The following is a 6,000-nucleotide window of genomic DNA, read 5'->3' on the forward strand; positions in this document are numbered from 1 at the left end:
CTTGTTGCGCAAATGGAAATAGGCTGTTTTACAAGCTTGATTTATATGAGCTTTAAATGAGAGCTCCTGGTCAAATAAGACTCCAAGGTTTCTTACAGTAGAACTGGAGGCTACACTGACATTGTCCAGTGTGACTATCTGCTCAGATAAAGCGTCTCGTAGATGTTTAGGACCAGCACAATGACCTCGGTTTTTTCAGGGTTAAGAAGCAGGTAGTTTAGTGTCATCCAGGTTTTTATCTCCTTCACACAAGTACTAAGTCTGTCTACTTGATCGCTCTGATCAGGTTTCATTGATAAATACAGCTGAGTGTCATCTGCATAGCAGTGGAAGTTAATGCCATGCTTTCTGATAATGTTGCCTAATGGTAGCATATAAAGAGTAAACAGAATTGGACCGAGTACCGAACCCTGTGGCACACCGTAAATTACTTTAGAGCTTGGTGAGGAGCTCTGGTTTACATTAACAAATTGGAACCTATCAGATAGATAGGATTTAAACCAGCTGAGGGCTGTTCCTCCAACACCTACATCACATTCTAACCTCTGCAGTAGAATGTTGTGGTCAATGGTGTCAAACGCTGCGCTGAGGTCCAACAGAACCAGGATTGAGACCAGTCCATCGTCAGCGGCTAATAACAAATCATTTGTGACTTTAACTAGTGCAGTTTCAGTGCTGTGGTGGGCTCTGAACCCTGACTGGAAAACTTCAAATAAGTTATTGTCCTGCAGGTGGCGACAAAGCTGTTTTACTACAACTTTTTCAAGGATTTTAGAGACGAAGGGAAGATTTGAAATAGGTCTGTAGTTTACCAATAGGTCGGGATCTAGATTAGGCTTTTTCAGAAGAGGTTTAATGACTGCATGTTTGAAGGACTGTGGAACATAGCCACTTTCGAGTGAAGTATTTATTATATTAAGAATAGGGTCTATAATTAGGGGAAGAATGTCTTTGAGGAGCTTGGAATGGGGTCTAGGACACAAGTTGAGCTTTTAGAGGACATAATGGTTGAAGTTATCTCTGTTTGATCAACAGCTGTGAACATTTCTAAGTTTACAGGAGGATTTATATGGGACGTTAGATTTACAGCTTGGGCTAGTTCAGGGCTAATAGCGGGGGTAATTTCATCTAATTTATCTCTGATTGTTTTTATTTTATTGTTAAAAAATAGGAGGAAATCATCAGAGCTAAGTGTAGCTGGGAGTGAGGGCTCTACTGCTGTGACAGTTTGTTAGCCTGGCTACAGTGCTGAAAAGGAATTTAGTGTTACTTTTGTTGACTTCTATTAGATTTGAATAATATCTGGTTTGGGCCTTACGCAGAGCCTGCTTATAGGACAGCAGGCAACTTTTCCTGCTTTTAGGGATTCTTCTGTGTGAGAGCGACGAAATAATCCCTCTAACTTTCTAACTCTTTGTTTATGTGAACGCAGTTCTTGGTTGTACCATGGGGAGGCGCGCTTTGGCCTAATGACCTTCTGTTTTAACGGCGCTACAACGTCAAGAGCAGACTTCAGAGAATTCATGGTCAAGTCGACACATTGATCACTTAAACTGGGACTAAAGCTGTTCTCAGCAGGATCACATGACATGATCACATGACATGTCACTGAATATTGGCTCTATTATTTCTTTGAATTTTGAGATAGATTTTTCAGATATTGTCCTTTTCATTATAACTTTATTTTGTGGGACTGGATGATCTTTAAGAATAAACTGAAAGGTAATAAGGAAATGGTCTGACAATATAGGGTTTTGAGGGAGGACAATGAGGTCACTAATCTCTGTTCCATACGTTAGGATAAGATCCAGAGTGTGCTTATGGGTGTGAGTCGGTTTATTTACATTCTGAGTGAAACCAATGCTGTCTAACAAGGCGCTGAAGGCATTACTGAGAGCGTCATCACTCATGTTCACGTGGATATTAAAGTCTCCAACTATAACTATTTTATCCCAGGCTAACACTAAGTTTGATATAAAGTCAGAAAACTCTGTTAAAAACTCTGAATAGGGACCAGGAGGTCGGTAGATAACTATGAACAAAACTCCTTTTTGGTTTTTCATATTTGGACATGTGATTGACAGCATGAGGCTTTCAAATGAGTGAAATGCATTGTTAGTTTTAGGGCTCATGAGTCGCTTGAGTGTGAGATCACTGCCACACCACCACCTCGGCCTGTGCTCCTGGCAGTCTGAAAGTTAACATGGGTGGGTGGGGTGGACTCATTTAGTCTGACGTAGTCGTCTTGTTGAAGCCACGTTTCAGTTAGAGCTAGAAGATCTATGTTATAGTCACTAATTAATTCATTAACTGAGAGCGATTTGGAGGAAATTGCTCTAATGTTTAGCAGTCCACATTTTACGTGTTTATTCATTTGTATATTTGTGTCATTTGTGATTGTTATTTTCCTTAAGTTATTTGGTCTGACGCCTGAAATATTTTTTCTGAGATGTGACCTTTTGGCATTATTTGTACGAGGGACACGAGGGACACACACAGTCTCTATCTGTCTTGAATCTGAACACTTCACATGTAACAGAACGGGCGAGAGTTCAGCGACAGAGGAGCGTCTTGAACTGCTGCTCTGCGCCCGGGGCTCATCCCTAGATGGTCACTTAACACGACTAAGACTATCGGTCAAATTCCGAACTAATAGGGATGTACCCTCCGAAGTCGGATGGATGCCATCCCTGCGTATGAGCCCGGGCTTTCCCCAAAACACACTCCAGTTATCAATAAAGACAACGTTGTTTTGAGGGCACCATCTGGATAACCAGTTGTTGAATGCTGAGAGACGGCTGTACAATTCAGCATTGATCCAATTGGGCAGGGGACCAGAAAATATTACAGTGTCTGACATCGACTTCGCTAGGTCACACACCGCGGCTACTTGAACTTTGAGCACCTCTGATTGTCTCCGCCGGGCGTCGTTACCGCCTGCGTGAATCACGACTCGCCGGAAACGGGTCCTACTCCGCTTTAAGATCCTAAGGTTTCCTTCGATGTCACCCATTCTGGCCCCCGGGTAACACCTAACGCTAGCAGCTTCACGTCTCTGACAATAGAACTCCCGATTACAAGAGTTTCTCTCGTGTGTTCAGCGGGCGTGTGATCGCTGAGGGGAGAAAACCTATTATAGACGTGAAGCTCACGGCGCTCTGCGGTTCGGCGTTTAGCGCCTTGTCCCCTCCGAACTGTCACAAATTGGTCCCTATTCTGTTCCTGGTCTAGTCCCGGCTGCACGGGAGACGCTGAGGGGCTGAGCTCGGCCTTACTGCTACTGCTAATGCTAATGCTACGCCCTACAGCGCGGTCCGGTAGCCCTCGCGCTAAAACCGAACTATAACTGGACTTAAGCTCCTCTAAACAGCGGATCCGCGCTTCTAACTCCGTAACCCTGGCCTCCAAAACTACCACTACACTGCACTTCACGCACCTGTCATCAGAGAAGGAGCCAGGGTTCTGACTCGACATATGACAGCTCAAACAGGTAAAGGTAGATCCAGCCATGACGCTAGCGGCTAGGCTACGCTAGGCTAGTTCAGGCTGGAGCTAGAGAGTGAGGAGGGCTTTTTAATCCACGAAATACTGAAAAGCGAGCGGCTTGAGGCTCCGGATTGTTTGCGGAGAAATCAAACGTTCACTTTCCTGTATATGATGCGTAAATAGTGTGTATAATTCGTGGATTAATCGGTAAAAGGCTCTAAGAACGAACAGCTCTGAAAACGCGACACACTCACCGGAAATGACGTCACCGCAGTTGCAATTAACACTCCTAGGCTGTCTAGGAGAAGAAGAGAGCCTTCAGGTCAGGGAACAAGGAGGAGCTGAGGACTGTGCAGAAGGAGCTGAGGAGGAAGATCAGGAAGGCCGAGGCCGGCTACAAGAGGAGGATGGAGGAGCAGCTGCAACAGAAGAACATTCAGGGAGTGTGGAGGAGCCTGAAGACCATCTCGGGCTTCAAAATCCCCCCTGCCCAGACAGAGGGGGATCTACAGTGGGTGAATGATTTAAATGCTCACTTCTTGAGGTTTGATCGGTCACCCGCCCCTCCCCCTGCACAGCTGCATGCTCCCTCTTCCACAGCTGGACAATGCCCTGCATCTGTTCCTCTTCGCTTATCTGCCCCGGACCATCAGCTCCCCACTTCGCCTGGACTCACCCATCCCCCCAGCACACGGTCCCCCTGCCAACCACTGATTGTCACAGCAGCACAGGTCAGGGGTGAGCTGAAGAGGGTTAAAGTGAGGAAGGCAGCAGGACCTGACGGCATCAGCCCCAGGCTCCTTAAGTCCTGCGCAGATGAACTGTGTGGAGTTATGGAGCATGTCTTCAACATGAGCCTGAAGCTGAGGGTGGTACCACAGGTCTGGAAGACCTCCTGTCTGGTACCTGTGCCCAAGACACCGCGCCCCAAAGACCTCAACAGCTTCAGGCCAGTGGCTCTCACGTCCCACCTGATGAAGACACTGGAGCGGCTGGTCCTGGACCACCTCCGCTCCACCGTGAGCTCAGCCATGGACCCGCTGCAGTTTGCATATCGGCCTGGCATCGGAGTGGAGGACGCCGTCATCTCCCTGCTGCACCGCTCTCTCTCTCACCTGGAAAAGCCTGGCAGCTCTGTGAGGATCCTGTTCTTCGATCTTTCCAGCGCCTTCAACACCATCCAGCCGCTGCTCCTGAGGGACAAGCTGGAGACGGCTGGTGTGGAGTATGACCTGGCAGAGTGGATCCTGGACTACCTCACAGACCGTCCCCAGTTTGTGAGAGCCCGGAACTGTGTGTCTGACACTTGGACCTGCAGTGTGGGGGCGCCCCAGGGCACTGTCCTCGCGCCCTTTCTCTTCACCCTTTACACTGCAGACTTCAGACACGACACGGACAGCTGTGTCCTGCAGAAGTTCTCTGACCACTCTGCCATCATCGGACTCATCACGGACGACGATGACGAGGAGTACAGAGGACTGGCGCAGGACTTTGTGGACTGGTGTCAGCGGAACAACCTCCTCATCAACGCGGGGAAGACCAAGGAGATGGTGGTGGATTTCCGCAGACGCCACCCCACTGCCCCCTCACCAGTGAACATCCAGGGACGGGACATTGAGAGAGTGACTCATACAAGTACCTGGGTGTTGATCTGAACCACAAACTGGACTGGACTCATAACACAGACTGTACAGGAAGAGCCAGAGTCGGCTCTACCTCCTGAGGAGACTCAGGTCTTTTGGAGTGACAGGGCCACTCCTGAAGACCTTCTACGACTCTGTGGTGGCATCAGCTCCTGTAGGTGTGGCCTGCTGGAACAGCAGCATCACAGAGAGGGAGAGGAGGAAGCTGGACAAAGTCATCAAGAAGTCCAGCTCCGTCCTGGGCTGTGCTCTGGACTCGGTGCAGGAGGTGGGGGACAGGAGGGTCCTGGCCAGATTCTCATCTATGCTGGACCATGAGTGTCACCCCCTGCAGGACACTCTGTCCCCTGCAGGACACTCTGTCCGCTCTGGAGAGCAGCTTCAGTGAGAGACTGATCCACCCTCGCTGTGTGAGGGAAAGGTTCCGTAGGTCTTTCCTTCTGCTGCTGTCAGACTTTATAACAAAAACTGTTAGTACTGAACACTCGCAATACTGACTTAACCTAATACTGATGTGCAATTCCGTCATATGTGCAATTACTGTGAAATTCATGTGCAATCTATGTGCTGTCGTGACACATATTCATGTGCAATTACTGTCGTGATCACATGCAATGGTATTTATGTATTTATTTATTTGTCTATGGGAGTTTTTATTTATTTATAGGAGATCTTCTACTGAAAGTGTTTTTCAGACTTCCTATAAGTGATCTGTTCTTCTGTATCTACCTCTGTATCTACCTGCGTTGCACCAATGAAATTTCCCCCTGTGGGACAATAAAGGAATATCTTATCTTAAGGCAGGAGGCCACTCCCCTCAGGCAGGAGGCCACTCCCCTCAGACAGGAGGCCACTCCCCTCAGGCAGGAGG

The sequence above is a fragment of the Eucyclogobius newberryi genome, unplaced genomic scaffold (genome assembly GCF_026437365.1).
Source record: "Eucyclogobius newberryi isolate DKJ021-1_F unplaced genomic scaffold, fEucNew1.0.hap1 SCAF_23, whole genome shotgun sequence".
Classification (NCBI taxonomy): domain Eukaryota; kingdom Metazoa; phylum Chordata; class Actinopteri; order Gobiiformes; family Gobiidae; genus Eucyclogobius; species Eucyclogobius newberryi.